Source organism: Muntiacus reevesi, chromosome 1 (assembly GCF_963930625.1).
Source record: "Muntiacus reevesi chromosome 1, mMunRee1.1, whole genome shotgun sequence".
NCBI classification, from domain to species: Eukaryota; Metazoa; Chordata; class Mammalia; order Artiodactyla; family Cervidae; genus Muntiacus; species Muntiacus reevesi.
Genome location: NC_089249.1, coordinates 70,685,232 through 70,707,879, shown reverse-complemented (window position 1 = coordinate 70,707,879; position 22,648 = coordinate 70,685,232). Strand labels below are relative to the sequence as shown.

General features: G+C 36.9%; 1 protein-coding gene and 1 pseudogene across 2 annotated transcripts in view; both read left to right on the top strand.

Annotated features, from left to right (window-relative positions):
• The window catches only part of ATF6 (activating transcription factor 6), a 239,456-nt gene that overhangs the window by 127,190 nt on the left and 89,618 nt on the right, over positions 1-22,648 (top strand). The window lies entirely within an intron of this gene.
• On the top strand, positions 13,905-14,645 carry LOC136160837 (proteasome activator complex subunit 3 pseudogene; annotated as a pseudogene).

Here is a 22,648-nt window from a genome sequence, read left to right as displayed (position 1 = left end):
CCAGGAGATCTTCTGGACCCAGGGATTGAACCCCGGCCTCCAGCACTGCAGGCAGATGCTTTACCGTCTGAGCCACCAGGGAAGCCCAGTTCTGATGGTTACTCTTGTGTAATTTCTCCCCACTCATTCTCCCCCCTGTCATAGGCAATCACTGATCTTCTTTCTGATATTATACTATAAATTCATTTACATTAGAAAATAATTTTATATGAAGAAATCATACAGTATATATTTTTTCCTCCCACATAATTACTTTGAGAATCATCTTTACTGTTGTATTATCAATAGCTCATTCCTCTATTGCTTAGTATTCCATTGTAGGGATATAACAATTTGTTTATTGATTCACCTTCCACTTTTGGCTAATACAAATAATTGTTAACTATAATTACCATGTTGTATCTTATATCTTCAGAACTTATTCATCATATAACTGGAAATTGGTACACTTTGAGCAACATGAGTTTAGAGTTATCAACATGAGATAATGCTACTATGAATGTTGGTGTACATATGTCTCTGTAGAGACATATGCTCTCATTTCTCTTATGGAAATTAGGAGTAAAGTGGCTGGGTTATTTGGTAGGTATGTGTTTATCTTTTTAAGAAACTACCAGACTATTTTCCAAAGTGGTTGTACAATTTTACATTTTTACCAGCAGTTTATGAGAGTTTCACTTCCTCCACATTCTCACCAACACTTGATATGATATGGCCAATCTTTTTTATTTGAACCTTATTTATTTGAATCTTATTTATTTGAACATTCTAATAAATGTGTTGTGGTATCAGAGATCAAATTGTCACATCCGTTGAATCATCGAAAAAGCAAGAGAGTTCCAGAAAAAAATCTACTTCTGCTTTATTAACTACGCAAAACCTTTGACTGTGTGGATCACAACAAACTGTGGAAAATTCTACAAGAGGTGAGAGTACCAGACCACCTGACCTGCCTCCTGAGAAATCTGTATGCAGGTCAGAAAGCAACAGTTAGAACTGGACATGGAACAACAGACTGGTTCCAGATAGGAAAAGGAGTATGTCAAGGCTGTATATTGCCACTCTGCTTATTTAACTTATATGCAGAGTACATCATGCAAAATGCCAGGCTGGATGCAGCTCAAGCTGGAATCAAGATTGCCGGGAGAAATATCAATAACCTCAGATATGCAGATGACACCACCCTTATGGCAGAAAGTGAAGAAGAACTAAAGAGCCTCTTGTTGAAATTGAAAGAAGAGGGTAAAAATGTTGGCTTAAAGCTATGGTCCCATCACTTCATGGCAAATAGATGGGGAAACAGTGGAAACAGTAAGAGACTTTATTTTCTTGGGCTCCAAAATCACTGCAGATGGTGATTGCAGCCATGAAAGTAAAAGACGCTTGCTCCTTGGAAGAAAAGCTGTGACCAACCTAGACAGCATATTAAAAGCAGAGACATTAGTTTGCCAACAAAGGTCCATCTAGTCAAGGCTATGGTTTTTCCAGTAGTTATGTATGAATGTGAGAGTTGGACTACAAAGAAAGCTGAGCACCGAAGAATTGATGCTTTTGAACTGTGGTGTTGGAGAAGACTCTTGAGATTCCCTTGGACTGCAAGGAGATCCAACCAGTCCATCCTAAAGGAAATCAGTCCTGAATATTCACTGGAAGAACTGATGCTGAAGTCGAAACTCCAATATTTTGGCCACCTGATGTGAAGAACTGACTCATTTGAAAAGACCCTGGGAAAGATTGAAGGCAGGAGGATAAGTGGACAACAGAGGATGAGATTATTGGATGGCATCACCGACTCAATGGACCTGAGTTTGAGTAAGTTCCAGGAGTTGGCAATGGACAAGCAAGCCTGGCGTGCTGCACTCCATGACGTGGCAAAGAGTCAGACACGACTGAAAAACTGAACTGACTGATCTCAGGTTTTAATTATATTTCCCTAATGACAAATAATTTTAAACATCATTTCATGTGCTTATTTGCCATCCATATATCTTCTTTGCTAAAGTATCTGTCTAGATCTTTTGCCCATTTTTAATTGGGTTGTAATTGTTTTCCTATAATTGATTTGAGAGTTCTTAAATACTCTAGATACAATTCCTTTGTCAGTTACTGATTTGAATGTATTTTCTCCCAGTCTGTTGTCTTTTCAGTTTCTTACCAGTGTTTTTAAAAGAGCAGAAATCTTAATTTTGATGAAGTCCAACCTATCATCTTTTTCCTTATTTTTATGGTTCTAAGAAATCTTTGTCTAACCCAAGGTCACAAAGATTTTCTCATATTTGCTTCTAGAAGTTTTATAGTTTTAGGTTTTACATGTAGGTCTGTGATCCATTTTAAAGTACTTTTTGTATATGACACAGGGATGGGTCAAAGTTCATTTTTTGCATGTGGATATCCAGTACTGTATAATATTCAATACTGTGTTTTCATCTCATAGTTTTTTCCTCCTAGTTTTGTTGGGATAAAATCGACACACGGCACCACATAAGGTGTACACAATAATGGTCTGACTTACACACATCGTGAAATGACTATCATTAAGTCTGTTGAGTGTCCATCATCTTATATAGTACAAAATTAAATAAAAACTCTTTCTCCTCGTGTCCAGTAGCTTTTAATAGAAGAATTAAAAGAAAGCCAAGCTTAAAAGGGTATGTGCTTAGTCACTGAGTCATGTCCAACTCTTTGCAGCCCTATGGACTGTAGTTTGCCAGGCTTCTCTGTCCATGGGGATTCTCCAAGCAAGAATACTGGAGTGGGTTACCATGCCCTCCTCCAGCGTATCTTCCTGACTGAGGGATAGAACCCACGTCTCCCACATTGTGGGCAGATTCTCTACCACATTACAGGTGAATTCTTTACCAGCTGAGCCACTCGGGAAGCCCAAGAATACTGGAGAGGGTAGCATATCCCTCCTAAAGGGGATCTTCCCTTCCCAGGAATCAAAGCGGGTCTCCTGTGTTGCAGGCAGATTCTTTATCAGCTTAGCTATACTAGGCTATTTTCTTTGTGTTATCCCTAAAACTTTCTTGTTGTCCATTTTGCTGGAACTTCTTAAAACAGTATCCTGTGATTGAACTCCTTAAACCTCAAGTTTCCTGTCTTTCTACTTAACCAATGAAATGTTATTTATATACTCTTTTGGAAACATAACATATACTGTAGGTAATTATAGTAAAAGTGTAATGGGTAGCAGAAGATATTGCCAAACCAAGGTTCTGGAGCCCAGACGAAATAAACACATAACATGTGCCAATACAGATCTCAGTGCTAGGAAGTACACAGAAAAGTAAGTGAAAGAGGAGCTAAGAATAGTTTTTTAAAGAACTGTCTACTACTTTGTGTCTAATCTACTATGTTTTTCTCCCTTTTTTAGTAAAAAAGACCTATCGCACTTGATCTTAGAATTATTCTTTTAAAAATACATGTATTATGTATGTACGAATATGTGTATGTATGTGCATATACATGCACATACAGATATTTTAGGCATTGGCTTAAAGAGTAGAAAAGTAACCGAGGGTATAGATAGTTTATCCTTTACCACTCTGCAGCCTTATTCAGAAATAAGAAAAAAAAATTTCCAATCAGTTATGAGTCATCATAATTTTTAGTGTAGTAGAGAAAATAACTTTGGAAGTGCTGAGACAGTCTTTTTTTTTTTTTTTTTGTAGGAAATCATGTAGCATGGGCTTTAGAGTCAAATGTATTTGGATTTCAACCAGCATTGTTCTCTTGCTTACAAACTCAAAAGATTTCAGGGAAATACTTTTCAGAGCCTTAGTGTCTCTAATACAGTAATAGTAATAATTCTCTCTTTTTCAGCTAAGAAATTTTATATAAAAAATCAGGTACTATAATAGTGCTTAACACATAGTAGGTGTTCAGTATACGTCTGTTTCTCTGTCATCAGGGGACTGACCTTTGAAGCCTGTGCCTACAGTTTGAAGAACCTATAAATGCATAGGACAAGGGGAGAGAGTTTGTTTTCAGTAGATATAACACAGTCATCCATGATCCCGTACCACCCCCATCTCCCCATAAAGATTCATTTTTTTGCCATTATCATTCAGCAACAGATAGAAAACTAACATATTGGAAAGAGTGTGAAATCTGCAAGATTTTACAACAGTGACTTTCATATTACTAACCATTATCTAATTAGGTTTTTTGAAGGCTTTATTTAGATAATTTAGACCTCCCCTTTATCCCTTTTGGGGGTAAAGGGAATTGTAATTTGAAAGGAAGAGCTCTTCCGAGCAGAAAGATAGCTAGACTCTCCCTCAGTAGTCTATAGTCTCTTACAGGAGTCTTTTAAAAAGTGGTTTCCTAAGTTAATTCTATTTCCATGTTCATTTCATGTGATGCCTGTGAAACTAGATACTTACATGACAGACAGAAAACAAAGTAACAGAAGACTCCAGGTTTTCTGCTGTTTTTAGGATTTATTCAAATTGACTGTGTCACATTCATTTTGATGATTTTAGTAACATCAGCTGATAAGTGAAAAGAAACTGTCATCTTTAATCTGACCTTTCCATATTGATATCAGATAGGAACCATATGCCTGGTATGGATGTGATAGGTCATCCAGAAGATGTAGTAAATATTACGTATTTGTAGCATAAAACTAGTCTTGTTTTCCTATAAATTTCAATAGCACACATGAAATCTTCTACAGTTTTTGAAACAGTTAACATCAGCATAGGTTTAGGATTAATAGACATTACTGCACAAAGTTCTCATTTTGTTGTTCATTTTTAGATGAAACCTGTTACCTGACATTTTTATATATAATGGAAGCTCATAGGTTTTTAAAAAATATATACATGTAATATATATATATATATATGTATATATATTTATTTATTTATTTGGTTGCACTGGGTCTTAGTGGGGTCTTTAGTTATAGCATGCCAACTCTTAGCTGCGGCATGTGGAATCAGTTCCCGGACTAGGGATCAAACATGGGCCCCCTGAATTGGGAGCTCAGAGTTTTAGTCACTGGACCACCAGGGAAGTCTACCATAGGCTATTAAATAGATCAATAATTAATGATAAAATAATTTGAATTCTGATTATAAATAGTTCAAGTCTATTCTGATGAAACAACTTAAGACTGAGGTTTTGGGGTCAGCTTTTTAGCAATGGAGTTTATCTTGCATATTTTTTAGTAAAATAAGTATATGTATTACTTACCATACAAAAAGAAGTGATCAACCTAATTTCTGTGAATATATGATTGCTAAGCTTTTTGAAAACTATTATCCTCCTAGAATTATTTTACCAATTTTGTGTTCAGGTTACATTCAGAAAGCATAGTATCTCCTTAAGCAAAATATTTACTAGAACCAAAATAAATCCAAATTCAATTGTTTTTATCTGTATTTTTTTTAACTTCACTGCAATTTGGTGTAGTTGACCCGAGTTGAAAATAGAAAGCTAAGGAGTTATATTTTCCATCTATCAAAATATGAATCTTTTCATCTTGTAAAAAACATATATTTTAAGAAGGTAAATGGAAGTGATAAATACCAAAATTCAAATTTTTTAAAACAAGTAGTGCCTCTTTTGTTGCTCTTTAAGAGAAAACATAAATACGAGAGATCATCATAACATAAAATGTTTTTTCTTCAGATATTTAAGGTTTTAAACTTTATTCATACTAAGTTACGACTACTTGAATAATTACCTTACTTTCATAATTTAAAAGTTTTTTCAAATGCAGTTAGTCTCAATTATTTAAATCAAGAGATTTAAACAACTTTACTGTCATTCAGCCAACAAAATATTTATTGGGGAGCCATTATGTTCCAAGCTGTTCTCACTGTGAAGACTCCAATAAACAAAACAAAAAAAGCCCTTGATTTTATGTTCTAGAGACTGGAAACAACAAATAGAAAATATGTAATAGAATTTCAGTTTGTGATAAGGGTTAAGAAGAAAAATCAAAGTGAGAGGACAGAGTAATTTTAAATGAACATAAAGAAAATACATTTTTTCAGGTTGAAGCATATACATTCTTTGGCTTGGTTTTTGAAATGTACATTTGACTCTTTCTGCTGGTGAAAATTATTTACAGAAATTAGAAACTCATCATACATATATTATATACTAATCAAAAAATTTAGCCCCAGCCAGTGAATTTAGCATTTATAAATGGAAGTGTCTGTGGAAGAATAAAATCTTTAGTTAACCACTACTTTACTTCTAGCAGTGAAGTCTGCAGCTCATGAAATTTGTAATTCTGGAGTGGTTTCAGCTTTCACCGGCCCCTGGGGAGTCTGTTGATATAGCACAGAGTTACAGATTATTATTCAGCTATAGAAGTTTTATGCTTGGGCATTTTCTTACATCTTCCTCTGTCAGTCAGTGAAATCTTGTATATTTGCCAAATAAAACAAATCCCATACTAATAAGAAGCTATAAGTAAACAGTAGGAGCATGAGTCAGAGCCAGCACCACCCGTATTCCTTGTGTGCGTACCTCTCTAGTACTCCCTGATATGTTCATTTTGCACAAACACGTAGTAATGCATAACTACTGTTCTAAAGCACCAACTCCAGATATTTATGTAAGAGCTCCTTTTTAGAACTAAGCAATACTGTGATTGGTAGAATTCTGGCATATTACCAAAGTCAAAAGCAGAATGTAAAACTCTGCATGCTGTTGATGGGAGAAAAAAGAAATATATTTCCTACTTTCCCTATAAATCCCTAAAGAGTTCAGCCCAGAAGACCACTGTTAGATCTCTAAAATGGATTTTTATTTGATGTAGGATGGTTCAGCAATTTTTCAGGGGAAAAAGAAAAAAATCAGTTGCTTGAGAATCTCATCTCTTTTGCTAGTTAGGTCCTGTCTGATAAATTTTATTCTACTTCCTTCATTAATTTATTCAGTAAATATTCATTGAACACTTACTGTTACCTGGCACACAGAACTCAAAGAACTAAAATGCTTATCCTCAAAGAACTTATGGTGGAGAAAAGTGACATGTAAATCCAAACTTACAATACTGTGATAGGAACTATAAAAGAGATACATGCAGAATACTTTAATATATAAATAAAACTACTATTTATGAAGAATTTATTATCCTAGATGCTTTATATGTTATTTCATTTAATCCTTTAAACAGCTTTATGAGATAGATCTTATACTATTTAACCTGTGCCAGAAGAACTAACTTCATTTAACAAGGAAGCAGGCAGTATCAGGAAAAGTTCTTGAGTTGATCATAGCAAGATGAGTAAGACAGAGAGTGAGAGAAAAATGATGCAGTGTGGCATTTTACACAGAGAAAGATGAATATGTAAAAGTATAGGACATGTTATTGGAATGTAGAGTTGGTTCTGGGAAATAAAAGATGGCAGGAAACAGGTCATGAAAGAACTTGTAGGCTATGCTTAAGGAATTTGAGAGAAATCTGATCAAAAACATATTTCAGGAAGATAACTCTGGAATTGTTCACATAAGGCATTAGAAGAGGATTTTTACTTCTAAAGGAAGAAATTCTCTGCCAGCATTGACTTATGTTTATTAAGTACATATAAGCATAAAACTCAAAACATCCCCTACTTTTAGTTTACAAGTACTAAACCAAAATAATATAATTCTATTATATAATATATACAAATTAAATATAAATATTACAAAAATAAAATTCAAATCAACAACATGAGTTTATGTCATAGACCATGTTCTTGTGTAAGTAACTACTGATAAGTGAAGTACTGACTCTCATGGTGCAAGTGCTTTTAATTTTTAATTAAACATTTCCATATTATTAATCCCAATTAATTCTCCCACAGGTGTTCTCTACTTGAGCCACTAAGAAAACCTTTTGCTCTATTGGATTAACAGTTATTTGGGAGAAGGGAAAAAAGGATAATCATACCTAATAGGCTCCTTTCTCAGAAGGAAATGGCAGCCTACTCCATTATTCCCGCCTGGGAAATCCCATGGACAGAGGAGCCTGGTGGGCTACAGTCCATGGGGTTGCAAGAGTTGGACATAACTTAGCAACTAAACCAACACCACCTAATAGGCTCCTCTTGGTACTATCATAATCATAAAAATGTAACTGCTGGGCCCAGATCACATGGCAGTTATAACATGATCCAGAATATGCTTACATCAGTTAATTTATCATCAAAATGAAGGCACATAAATAATTATAGGGAACCAGTGGACTTCAGTTTGAAAAATACTGAAATAGAAGATTAATTGTTCATCCAGTACATTATTTTTTTTAATTAATTTATTTTTGACTGCACTGGGTCCTCGTTGCTGCATGCTTTCTGTAGTTGCAATGAGCAGGGACTACTCTTTGTTGTGGTGCACGGGCTTCTCATTGCAGTGGCTTCTCATTGTGGAGCACAGGCGCTGGGAACACAGGCCTCAGTAGTTGCAACATACAGGCTCAGTAGTTGCAGCTTGCAGGCCCTAGAACGTGGGCTCAGTAGTTGTGGTATATGGGCTTAGTTGCTTCATAGCATGTGGAATCAATCCTTCTGAAACAGGGATCCAACACATGTCCCCTGCATTGGCAGGCATATTCTTATCCTTTATATCACCAGGGAAGTCATCCAGTACATTACTGATGCAGGCATCAGTAATGATAAACAAGGAAGCTATCAGTGACTTGGATGGAGAGTCACTGGCCATAGCACCTTAAAAAGTCAAGAATCTAGGACCTGAAAATCAGTGGACTTTTGTTAAAATCAGTGATTTTAAGGACCCTTGAAAGTAGACATCACTGTCTCCAAACTATCCCAATTATGTAATTTGTATGTCAAGACTGTATATTGTCACCCTGCTTATTTAACTTATATGCAGAGTACATCATGAGAAATGCTGGGCTGAAGGAAGCACAAGCTGGAATCAAGATTGCCAGGAAAAATATCAATAACCTCGGATATGCAGATGACACCACCGTTATGGCAGAAAGTGAAGAACTAAAGAGTCTCTTGATGAAAGTGAAAGAGGACAGTGAAAAAGTTGGCTTAAAAGCTCAACATTCAGAAAAGTAAGATCATGGCATCTGGTCCCATCTCTTCATGGCAAATAGATGGGGAAACAGTGACTGACTCTATTTTTCTGGGCTCCAAAATCACTGCAGATGGTGATTGCAGCCATGAAATTAAAAGACACTTACTCCTTGGAAGGAAAGTTATGACCCAACCTAGACATCATATTAAAAACAGAGACATTACTTTGCCAACAAAGGTCCATCTAGTCAAGGCTGTGGTTTTTCCAGTGGTCATGTGTGGATGTGAGAGTTGGACTGTAAAGAAAACTGAGTGCCGAAAAATTGATGCTTTTGAACTGTGATGTTGGAGAAGACTCTTGGGAGTCCGTTGGACTGAAAGGAGATCCAGCCAGTCCATCCTGAAGGAGATCAGTCCTGGGTGTTCATTGGAAGGACTGATCTTGAAGCTGCAACTCCAATACTTTGGCCACTGATGCGAAGACCTGACTCATTTGAAAAGACCCTGATGCTGGGAGGGATTGGGGGCAGGAGGAGAAGGGGACGACAGAGGATGAGATGGTTGGATGGCATCACTGATTCAATGGAAATGGATTTGGGTGGAGTCCGGGAGTTGGTGATGGACAGGGAGGCCTGGTGTGCTGCGGTTCATGGGGTTGCAAAGAGTCAGACATGACTGAGCAACTGAACTGAACTGAACTGAAGATAAGAATAATGTGAACTTGCTGAAGACATGGTTTTTGCAAGAAGGGGTTCTATTTAGAAACACAGTTTTCAGTCAAGGTAGCCAATAAACCTTTGTGCTTACTTCACCTATACCCTCTGTGATATGGACTCTAAATACTGGTGGTCTGAGAAATTCAAGCCATTAAAAAAGATACTTATATTCAACTGTGTAGTCATCACTGCTAAATAATAAGACAGTGAACAAGAAAACTGTATCTTGTTTTGTTTGTCTAGAATACACCATTCTACTCCAAGGAGTAAAGGGAGATTTTGGACTGTTGATAAACCCTCCTTCATAATAGCTAACATTTATTGAACAATTACTATATTCTAGGCCCTCTGCTAAACTCTTTACATGTATTAACTAATTTAATCCTCAAAATAATTTTATAGCTGTTATTACAGATGAAGAAAATGAAGCACAGAGAGGTTAGATAACTTAACCAGGGTCACAGTGAGTAGCGGAGCTAAGATCTGAACATGACTAACTTCAAACTTGAACCACAATGCTATATTGCCAACTTGACTTCCCTGGTGGTGCAGACAGTAGAGAATCTGCCTGCAATGCAGGAGACCCAGGTTTGATCCTTGGGTTGGGAAGATCCCCTGGAGAAGGGCATGGCAACCCACTCCAGTATTCTTGCCTGGAGAATTCCATGGACAGAGAAGCCTGGCAGGCTTCAACGGGGTCGCAAAGAGACATGACTAAGTGATTTAACACGTTCACTTCCTCTCACTTCATTTAAAGCCATGGTCATGTTAGATGTGGAGACTTGATTCTGACCAAAAGGCACTGCACACCGTTTATTTCTGTACCTTTACTTACAGCAGTCTAGGAAGAAGGAAGGAAGAGGACGCAATATATTTCCCAGGCCTAGAAATTGCTCACTTGGGGATATTCACATGTGGTAAATGAAACCATTTGGTCTAGATAACATAAGATCCATTGCAACCCAGAGTTGCAAGAATTTTATAAAGGCATAAATATTATCACCCACCAGAGTCTTAAGATTATCTAGATTTAGCCCCACTGATGATATTTCTTCTAACTTTCATAGACAGAAATCAGTGGGCGAAAAAAGCGTATTTTGAAAGATTAAATTTCAATCCATATCTCAAGCTTACAGTTGTCTCTAATAGTTGATACAACAACAGTTGTTTAGTTTTGTAAATGGAACTTATACTTAGCACCACAGAATCCCATCTTCACAGGGCATAGTTTCAGATTTGGAAGATATTTAAAGGACAAATCAATCCATAGATCTGTTGGTATTCCTAAAAGACGAGTGGGGTGTCTGTTATTGGCTTCAGTTCGTGATGAACCCCACTGGGCTGTGGAGAAAGGAGAAACTGGCCTGAATGAGACAACACTCTCTACAGCTGTCCCTAGCCTTCCTCCACCTATTAACACTCAGTGTTAATTTCATGGGTCAACTCAAGGCATGCAAGTGCATTAAACAGTCTTCATAGCTGACCGCTGATGGTTGATCGCAGAAGAACAATTAGAAGCTGTTACTTTCGTACAACTGCTACTTTGATTAACAAGACCAGAAAACATTACAAATAAATAAAATTCTTAGATCACATCAGAAAAAAGAGTAGTTGAATCCCCCAAAGGATTTTATATTTTACCATTAGACAAGTAAATAATTTCATATAAATGGCTACATTAATCACTTATAAACAGAAAAAAACTTCTCTCCTTTTTTAAAACAGCAATTGGAAGAGAGGGGATATATGCATATGTATGGCTGATTCACTGTGCCGTCCAGCAGAAACTGACAGAGCAGTGTAAAGCAACTATGCTTTAGTTAAAGCAGAAAAGCAGCTAGAAATGTTTTCTCTTTGAAAACAGAATAACCATTTGTTAAACCATGTTTATTGATACCTTTGAGGATGTTATTGGTACAAAAAGGAATTTCCATGCTGGCCCTATTGTAATCTTTTATAGCCAAAGTTATGAAGAAAATCAACATTTGTGAAATTGTGGTCATGTTTCAAGATCTGCTTTTTCTTTTCTGTTTGACAGCTCTATCTAAATTCTCATAACTTGAATGTAAATATGTGTGTGTAAAAAATGTATGTCTATCTAAATCACCTCTTAGGAGAGGTTTACTGTAAGTATAAATAGAAATTATTTATCTAAGCCAAAAAAACTTGCATAATACTGAATTCTGCTTTTTCTCATCTTGCCACATCTAAAACTATCACCATGTTAATTTTACTTTCTTAGACTTTCTTGATGCTTCTCTTCAACCCCATCACCACCCCCAATGAGGTATTTTTTTTCCATTTAGATTATGGTATCTTAGTGTCTTACATATATAGTTGAAGCTGTGATGTGCTCCCCAGATCCCTCCTCAGAACTTAAGTTTTTATTTCCCAACTGCAAGAAGTCCTGCCGCCAAAGAGCCCTCTTCAGAACTGCCTTGACCCCATCTCAAGATACCCCCAAAGGGCACTTCCCAGCTCCCCATGGGGTCCGTCATGGCTCTGAGACTGCACTGAAGTCCAGCGTCTCCCAGTTCTGTCTCTTCCTTTCCATAGGTGTTTATCTTAGGAACACTCCCCAATAAACTTCCAGTAAGCAACTTCTCTGCTTACTGGGGGACCCAACCTGTAACAACGTATTTGTCTTGTTGATATTTTCCTTTTGGTTCTAGATTTTCTGAAGTTCTAGTTAGCTAAAATCTTACTATGTCAAGATTATTTCATCAGGCATGTATTGAGCACCTGTAAAGGAAATGAATTAAAACTTGGCTCCTGTCCTGAAGGAGTTTACAACCTGACCGAAGTGACAATTACATTTGAAACTATACTATAGCATCTTTAGAATAATCCTTTAAAAAAAAAAAAAAACCCTAAACTTCAATAATTTTAGAATAAAAGTGAGTGGCATGGATTTTACTCTGTGGGTTGCAAAGAACAAAAGGAAAATATTTCAGGGAAAAGAAAATGAATATAAATAAATAGGGTGAAAGTTTAGAAGGCTATAGGATTTGTCTTTATGATTCCAGAAACCTTTAAGGAAAAGGTAGTTTTTTCACTTATTTTGAATTAAGTTGAAACTTACAGAGAATTTATAAGACTAATACTGATCTCTCATACAATCTATACAGAGTCATCAATTTTTATCATTTCTCCACATGCTTCAGCATTCTCATTCTCTATACAAATGCACACACTGACAAACATACACACTCTTTTTCTGAACCATCTGAGAATAGGTAAAATACATCATACCACATTATCCCTTAATACTATAGTGTGTGCTTCCTAAAAACAAGGATATTAACCTCTGTAAGCACCATACACTTATCAAATTCAGGAAATCTGTTACTTTAATCTACAGTCTAGATTCAACAGTAATTATTCACCAAAATGAATTTTAAGAAAAGTTCTGTAACTTAACATTTGTGATTTAAATTAAAAATTATATGAAGTAAGCCATAGAAGAGCTCAGAAGTTTTCTAACTTGATTAAAAATATAATAGTGAACTCGCTTCTGACTTCCTATGTATGCTTAGTTGCTCAGTCGTGTCCGACTCTTTGCAACCCCGTGGACTGTAGCCCACCAGGCTCCTTTGTCCATGGGGATTCTCCAGGCAAGAATACTGGAGTGGGTTGCCGTGCCCTCCTCCAAGGGATCCTCCCAACCCAGGGATCGAACCTGCGTCTTCCACATTGTGGGCAGATTCTTTACCGACTGAGCCACCAGGGAAGCCCTCTGACTTTCTAAGGGGAAAGCATGGATAGTCTCAGATTACCTGTAAAGATGTGATTTAAGGTTCTTCAGAAGTGAGCCTTGCTCTTGGGAGCCCATTTCGTGCGGTGACTTTCAAAAGAGATCGTGTATTCTGGATCTAAGGACTGTGGATTTCCTTGACCTCCGTCTTCACAGCTTAAGTTTAACGATTTTCTTTGGAACTGTCTTCCAGCCCATGGGGGGCCAGTAAATGGGGGATGGGCCGCCCAGATGACTAGATCCGGCTGGGCCCCCTCCCCACCTACACACATGTGGCCAGGGCGCCATCGGGAGTGGTCAGCGTGCGGCTCCGCCTCCACCACGTGCCAGTCTGCAGGGACCCTGGGACGTCACTTCGGCCCAGCGGGCCCTGGTCTGTTGGGAGTTGGCGGTGGCACCGGAAGCCCAAACCTGTATCCGCTCCAACATTCGACGCCCCTGGCGGTCATGGCTTCTTCGCTGAAGCTAGAGCAGGACATGCAGGGGAAAGTAGATTCATTTCGGGCCCGCATCGCCCAGGAGGCCGAGGATCTAGTGTCCACCTTCTTCCCTCAGAAGCTGTCGGAGCTAGATAGTCGGGTCCAGGAGCTCCGCCTGCAAGACTTGTCCAGAATCCGTTCAGTGCCAGCCCCAGAGAGCCTCATCGCCCCAGACACTGCTGGTGATGGGCCCAACCGGGACCCGCTGCCTCTGCAGACGCAGCCCTCCATCAAGGTACTAGCACTGCCCAGCGGCGAGGGACAGCTTCTGCGAAGCAACCAGCATCTGGTGGAGTTGATTGAGCGTGTAAAGCCTGAGATCGAGCTGCTGAGAGAGAAATGCAACACGGTGCGGATGTGGGTGCAGCTGCTCATCCCGAAGGTGGAGGACGGCAACAACTTCGGAGTGTCCATCCAGGAAGACACCGTGGACCAGCTGTGGACCGTGGAGAGCACAGCAGCCTCCTATCTACGCCGCTTCTCCACCTACTACAACACCCGGGCCAAGCTGGTATCCAAGATTGTGAAATACCCCCAGGTGGAAGATTATCGCCGCACCGTAGCGGAGGTCGACGAAAATGAGTACCTGAGTGTGCGCCAGATCCTGCTCCACGTACGGAACCAGTATGCCACTTTGCATGATGTAATCCTCAAAAACATCGAGAAGATCAAGACACCTCGGAGCACCAACACCGACAACCTTTACTGAGGACCTTTCTCCACCCCACTTTCCTTCAGGAGTTGGCTGAGCTGTTCAGGCAGCCAGAAGGCTGGTTATCTACAGGTGACGAAACGACTGGAAATGTGCGTTACTCTTTAGAGACAGTTTCGTATAGCTTATCCTCATAATGAATCCTCTTGGTGTAATTTTTATGTGATTTTTCTTTGGGGAGAGAGAATGGGATCAAGCCATCTGGTTGAAGGTGGTAAGGTTGGTCAAGGAGAGAGGATGGCCATTTTAAAAACAGCTTTATAGATGATTGTTGGCCAGGGGTTTTTTTTTATGGCATTGGTGATATTGAATGGTTTCAGGGGGTTAAAAAAAAGTTTTAAAGAAAGTTCAATGAAGCTTTTCTTAAGGTTCTGCTCTGTTACTTTGTTCAAACCTCAGAAATGCTCCTTTTATACCATCGTTTGGTTTTTGCAAGAAAAGGAGTCTAAAGGGATGCGTTTAGGTCATTGTATGCTTTTAATTTAGCAAATTGAAATAAAAATCATTTTTTGATGGCTTTTGTGCTTATCTGAACTTTAATTTTCAGATGTATAGTTTTCCCCCTCCTCAGCTGGACTCATACCTTTGGTATTTTTCAACTCTGATGTGTAAGAAAAATGATCATATAAAAGGGGATAGATCTCAATTGTTCCTAAGAAATGGGCATTTATACCTCCCTTAGATTGAAGAGAAATCTGTGAAAATGGCTTCCTGGCACAATCTTCTGCCATCTCAGCATCATCTGTTTTCCTTTTACACACAATTTAGAGTTTCTTCTGTGTATCCATTTGTTTAAGTCCCTGCTAAGTCCTTCAAGCTTTATATCACATTTTTTGCCCTCAACTGATTTTCATCTTCTGTACCCTTTTGTCCCTTAAGATATTTCTTATTTCTTAAAAGTTTTCCTGTCAAATTATATGGGTCATTTTTTAAATCTGAAGTCTCTAAAATGTGACTGGGTTTTTTTCCTCCTTCCTGCTTTTGCTGTCCGGTTTAGGGGAAACCATTGTCATCTTCTCAGTGGTGATCTGTATTGTTGGTATATTTCAAGTTCAGCATTTCCAGATTTCATTTGCAGGTAAGGTAAATTACTATACCCTGAGTTACCTTAATGCATCAGAGAATTTCTTTTAGTTATTGATATGATGAATCTTTTCTTCCATGGTGGGTTTTTTTTTTTTGGTTTTTGTTTTGTTTTGGTTTTTTTTTTTTGCTTTTTTTCAGAATTCTGCTTTATCTGGTGATGAAGATACTTCAGCCAGTTGAAGTATTATTGAAAACTTTTTCAGTGGGACTTCCCCAGTGGTTCAGATGGTAAAACGTCTGCCTACAATGCGGGAGACCCAGGTTCAATCCCTGGGTTGGGAAGATCTCCTGGAGAAGGAAATGGCAACCCACTCCAGTATTCTTGCCTGGAAAATCCCATGGACTGAGGAACCTGGTAGGCTACAGTCCATGGAGTCGCAAAGAGTCAGACCCGACTGAGTGAGTTCACTTCACTTTCTTTCACTTTTTTTTTCAGTATTAGTATTACTTGAGGATCTTCATCACTCAGAATCAGCATTTGTGGGAGTTATATAGTACACAATTGGAAAAAGAAAGAGTGGGAGTTACTTCTGTTGCATTTTTATATACAGGAGTGAGATTATTCCCGTGTACAATTGACAGCTTCATCTCTTTTTCCCATTCAGCTAACAGTGCCCTGAATCCTCATGAGAGTTTTAAGACTACGCATAATAAGTTATGACCTTAATCTTTTAATGTATTTTATAGTAGTACTTTCATGCAATAAATTATTTCTCAAATGAGTTTTTGGTAGGGAAATTATGAGGGATTAAATTTATTTTTGTGAGAAATGAGAATATATTTCCCATTGGAAATTTTTCCCACATAATATGAGACCCTCTGAAACTAGGTAACTGTCCAAGTCAGAGTCTAGAATCTATTATTAAAACTTGCTTGTAATTCTACTCCCCTCCCCTTTTTTTTTGCAATATCTTTATAAGAATGTACTCCTTGCTATAAGTGAAACAACCTTCAGATCTTGCTTTAGATAGGATCAAAACCTGATTATCTACTCTTTTCATTGATCCTAATCCTCCCCCACTCCACCCTTTCCCCATTTAATGAATGAAATCACTTTTGAAGGAGACTTTTTAATTTAGGAGTTTCTTTTCAACAATGCATTTTGGTTGCCAGTGGTGAAAACCAGCATGAACCTTTATTGTACAGACTTGACTCTAAAGGCTGCTATAAAAACATTTCCTGTTTAACAGTAAGAATTGTTTAGTATGTAAAGCAGAGATGTTTTCTTTTGCATCTTTTTTAAAAGAGAAATATTTCTTATTTTGAATTACACCACATTTCTAGTGGGTGGTTTTGTTTTTCTAAGTGAATAGTGATGTTCATTACGTTTTTTTCTGGGGTGGTGTCAAAGTCTCTGCAGGAAGAGCATGATGATTTTGGGCACCTCTTGCTTTTTCATTTTCCTTATCTTTTTCACTTGAAGGAGTAAAATAGCTGTTTCTTCATGAGTGAAGTGAATTAGAGACATAATCACCTTTAAAAACTTTATAACATATCCTTATAACTGGGCCTGTATTACTAAAATATACATGAATATGTATCTATATTAACCTATATAGATGAAAAAAGATTATAAATTGGTTTAGTGGAAGCTTTATTTTCAAAGTAAACTTCTAAAAAATGATGCCCTTAGATAGAACAAGTTTATTCTTTTGTTGAACTTCTGAAAAGCCTGCATCTTTCAAATTGGACCTTGTAAAACAACAAAAGATATTGCCTAATAGAAAGAATTCTGGTTGCATTTAACATTCTTCCTCAAGAGTTCTCTTTATTTCCCTTGTAAGGTATTAGATTTGATTCAGATTAAGTGCCAGGAATTCTACGTCAGTTCGTTTGACAGGCATTTAATTGCATGCCATTGTGTAATAGACCAGCGTGAGGAAGTCCAATTGTTGCTTGTTTTTCAACCATAGTTAATCATCTGAGGTTTAAAATATCTGTTCCATACGTGATACCACCATCATCTTGCTGGTTCCTTATACTCTTAAACTGTCAAAACCTATGCCATACGCCAGTTCAGTTCAGTCGCTCAGTCGTGTCCAACTCTTTGCGACCCCATGGACTGAGTCACAGCAGGCTTCCCTGTCCATCACCAGCTTCTGCAGCTTGGTCAAACTCATGTCCATCGAGTCGGTGATGCCATGCAACCATCTCATCCTCTGTCGTCCCCTTCTCCTCCCGCCTTCAGTCTTTCCCAGCATCAGAGTCTTCCAGTGAGTCAGTTCTTTGCATCAGGTGGCCAAAGTTTTGGAGTTTCAACTTCTTGATGCTGACCCTAAGTGAGATTGAAATAAATTGTCTCTAATATCCAAGCATATCTTTTACTAAGAAAATATGCATGTCCTTTTTAGTTCAGATTTCTGGTATTTGCGTTTTTCTCTGTTCTAACACTATATCAAACAAATTTGGAGCTGGTGCCTACTTCTGCAAAAATCAAGCCCTTTCTCCTTGCATATGGTTGCAAAAGCTTTTATTGTAATGAGCCTGTTTCAGGACTGGTATCAAAACATGGTAGCCAATATGAACCATTTGCTAACTGTTAGTTCTTAAAAGCGTCTTTTAAATTCCTTTTAAAAAAACAGCTGAATTGAAAGAGTGTGTGTGTTTTATGTTTTGTTCTTAGGAAATGGTTTGAAAAACTCATTTGAAATTAAATAATTTTAGTTTTAAATTCTTTTTATGATTCATGAAAGCTTCTAACTCAGATTTGACTGGAAATTCTGAAATTGGTAGATCTGGTTTTTAGAGCTGAGTGACATACCTTTCTTAAGCCATAAAACTGATATAGAAGAGGCTCAAAGTTCTTAAGTTTTGGAACTTAGAAGTTTTTTTTTTAATTATCAAATTGTTTATAAATTCTTTGGCTATTAGAAGCAACTTTTTTAATAGTCTTTATGAGGTTTTCATATTTCTACAGAACTCTTACCAAATAGCCTCAACCATTAATAGATAACTGTGATCAATTTAAAATGTTTTTTCAGTTTCAAAAGGACTATCTCAACGCTCAGAAATTTGAAAAACAAGCAGAGAGAATTCACTAGTTTAATGAAATTATTGAAGCTTATGTATGGGTTTCATTTATTTTAAGAAATACATCTTATGTTATTGCAAGAAAGATTATGTATATTTCTATAGAAGATAAGCATTTATATTTAAATGAAGTTTTACTAACTAGAATTTCATTTGGCTGTTATCCCCCAGATTCAGATAGCAGTAGATAAACCCCCTTTAATTTTGTCTTTCAAGGATTCTTAAGGCTCTGTTACCTAGCTGTGGCAATGATATGCATCTAGGATAAGGGTTTTGACCACAGTGTGGAAAATAGAGATCAAGTAGCGAGGAAGAGTGTGCTTAGATTACTGTGAGAATGTCTAGATACTTACATTAGGATTTTACTCTGATTTTGACTTGAGGTTCCATAGTGGAATTAGCCACTTTATTGTTTAGTGTTTATCCCATTCCCCCTCAAAAAACATTTTTATTACCTCTGTAAATATGCTCAAGAAAGCACTCATTGTCTTGTACTGATTAGATGAGTTGTTCTTCTTACAGTGATTTGGTATGAGTAGGAGGGAATCCTGCTTCCTTTGTCAACATTTAACCATTTCTGAAAGATGCTATTGTGCACTGACATCAAGGCATTTTTTAAAAATTACTGATCTTTTTGAAAAAACAAAGGACTCAGTCAGTTACAGAAACAGGTGTTGGACCACCCTTGTTCGCTGCATTACAACACTGTAGTACTAACACACAAGTATCTGCCCGCCTTGAACTGAAATTATCCGTGGGAAATAAAATAGAAATGTAGAAGTTTCATGACTTATCTTTTCATCAACAGTCATAGTGTTTAATATTAGATGATTATATATTTGTATATGTTTTTTCTTTGCTTTCTTTTTTGTGATAAGTCTTTAAGTTCCTAAAGTTAATTAGCAGAATCTTATCAGTGAAGCTTAGTGATCCCAGTCACTCAAATTTAAACTATTTCAATACTAAACTGAACTTAATGATTTCTCTCACATGGGAAAGTCAAGTGTTATCTTCACTTGTGAAAAACTATCAGGAGCTAATGAACAGGAACTAAACCCACCTACAGAATTAAGTTCCTTTTATAACTTGGCCATTTATTTTAGCTTTGTTATTTAATCTCACTCTCAACAAAGTTTTGCAGCATGACCTTGGAAATACTGTTTGCTTCAGATAATACAGCATTTTGAAATTCTTGAATAAATATATAGCTTCCAATTAAGGTTTTTGATGTACTTTTGCCTCCTTAATTTTACAGATGAAGAAATTTAGATTCAGAGAATTATATAACATCACACAACTTACATGGCAGAAGTCTAGAAGCCAAATCATCTTCCATTTCAGGCTAGTGCTTTATTCACTGCACTGTACTGCATCTTCATTTTTAATAAATGAGATTATAGTGTGTTTAAAGGGAATTCTAGAAACGTGCAAACCAGTAGCCACAAATTAACATATCACTACAAAGTGATGTATTACTTTATTCTATGAAACTTAAGAGAAGTTGAAATGTTTCTAAACCAGAATGGGCTGTAGTATTTTTATTAAAAGATTATATAAAGGTATCTAAAACAATCTCTAAATTTATATGGTAACTGTAACTTTATTTTGGTCATAGAAATGACCCTTACTAAACAAAACCCAGGAGTTTCAGTACCCCCATTCCACTTCTCCTGAGGAGACATTCTAAACTATCAGCCATGCCATTTGTGTTGGTGGTGGTTTAGTCGCTAAGTTGTGTCCGACACTTGTGACCCCATGGACTGTAGCCTGCCAAGCTCCTCTGTCCATGGGATTTTCCAAGCAAGAATACTGGAGTGGGTTGCCATTTCCTTCTGCAGGAGATCTTCCTGACCCAGGAATCGAACCTGGGTCTCCTGCATTGCAGACAGATTTGTGTTGGAGGGAGCCGCTATTACAACATTTGGAGATAGGTGGGGAGAAATAAAGTACAAGATTTTATTTATTTCATTTTTGAATATACGAGTTTAAAATATCTTACTGACCAAGTCCCCTACCCCCCACCCCATTGTTTACCACCAAAGAACTGCTAAGTGGAGTTGTTATGGCTCTGTCCCTAATAACCTACAGAATAAAGGGGGAAAACAGAGGAGCGGTAGGTTTTTGTTGGAGAGGAAGGCTCAAAGGACAATTTCCCAAAAGAAGTTTATCCTCTAGAGCGTCACAGTGTTCATTATAGTAACTGCTAATCTTCAAATGTAACTGGTCCGAATGAAGATGTGTCATAAGAGTAAACAACACACCAGAGTTTGAAGACTAAGAGCTTGAAGAAAAAAAGTAAAATAGCTCAATAATTTTTACACTGATCACGTACAAATTGAATGATAGTATTTTGAATATGTTGGGTAAAGAAAATAGATTATTAAAATTAATTTCACCCATTTCTTTTCACTTTTTTTATTGCTAGAAAGTTTACATGTGACTTGCATATATGGTTCACAATATATTGACCTTAGGCAACATGCTTAGAGCTAAGATTTCTAAGTTAATTGGGTTGAGTCTTGAAGCTGAATCAAAACCTTCTATGGTGACATATTATGGGGACATTACCTGAAGACACTGATTTGTCATCTTTTCATAATGCATGGTAAAAGTGAATCAGGACTTCTCAGAGTTCAACTTGATCTTGGAACTTGGAGTGCCTAAAGCAGTGGATGGCCAGCATGCCACTTAAACATATGTTCTAAATATCTTATCTCTTATCCACACTTAAGATGAGAGCCTAGAGTACTAGCCTTCTGTATTGCTAATTCAGGATGATTCCATATGCTTTAGAAACCTAATAGATGGTAAGATTGACATCTTATTTTGAAGATTGACTTTCCTAACAGTTTTTACCTGAATGAAGGAATAATGTACCTCTGGTACCTACAGATACCTTCAGGCAAAGTCAGGCTCATCCTCAAGGAGCAGCATTTGAACACTCGGTGAAATCCAGAAAACTCCACTGAATTCCTATAATACTGTTTCTTTGTATTATTTTTATGTGTACACATATAATACCTTCTCTAGGTAAGTTTATTGAGAATAGTGAGGGACTTTTTTTATTCACTCTTTATCCTTTTGGTGTTTTGCATATAATAAGTTTATAAAGAATTTTGAATTAAATTTAACTGAGCCAAAACTTGATCAAACTAAAGAAAATTGTTGTCTCATAAGACATATATTAATAGTAAGTGAGGTACTTTGTTACAATTGAACATGTTTGTGGATGTATACCCAGGATATGTAACAATGATAGACATCTAAAAATTTGATTCATAATTAAAGACCAATTTTAGGCTTCTAATTAAACATTTTTTAATCACAATAATATAAATGCTTTAAAGTACTTTTGGCAGTTCTCCTTCAATATTCCCAGTGATTTCATTAGGCCTATTCACCCTGCAACAGCTGCAAGTTATTCCAAACATCTGTACTGAATTCCCATGCTGTATAAGCCCATTTGAAAACAACTCTCTCACCCCATTAACAGCACCAGTAATTCTCTTACTACTTTTCTAACCAAGAGTTATGGAGAAATAAATCTAGTATATCAAAGAGTGAAAAGTTTTGTTTTTCAAAATTGATTCTCTGTGATCATGAGCATAATGCTTTACCCTTCCAGATTTCTGATTTTAAAAAGTTAATTTCTTAAATATTTAAAGGTACATAGTTTATTAAATACCCAAGAAAGAATTCTCTTAGATTTTAAGTTTTATTTGCTAATATAAAGACTTAAAATATTCTGGTTAAAATTATTTCATAAATTTTAAACAGTTTAAAAAGTATAGTGAGCTCAAGACATCACTGTCTTATTCCTCAGCTTCTTTAATGTTAGTGAATGTTTTTCTCTGCTTCTTTCTTTCATTTTCTGCTGTGAGACA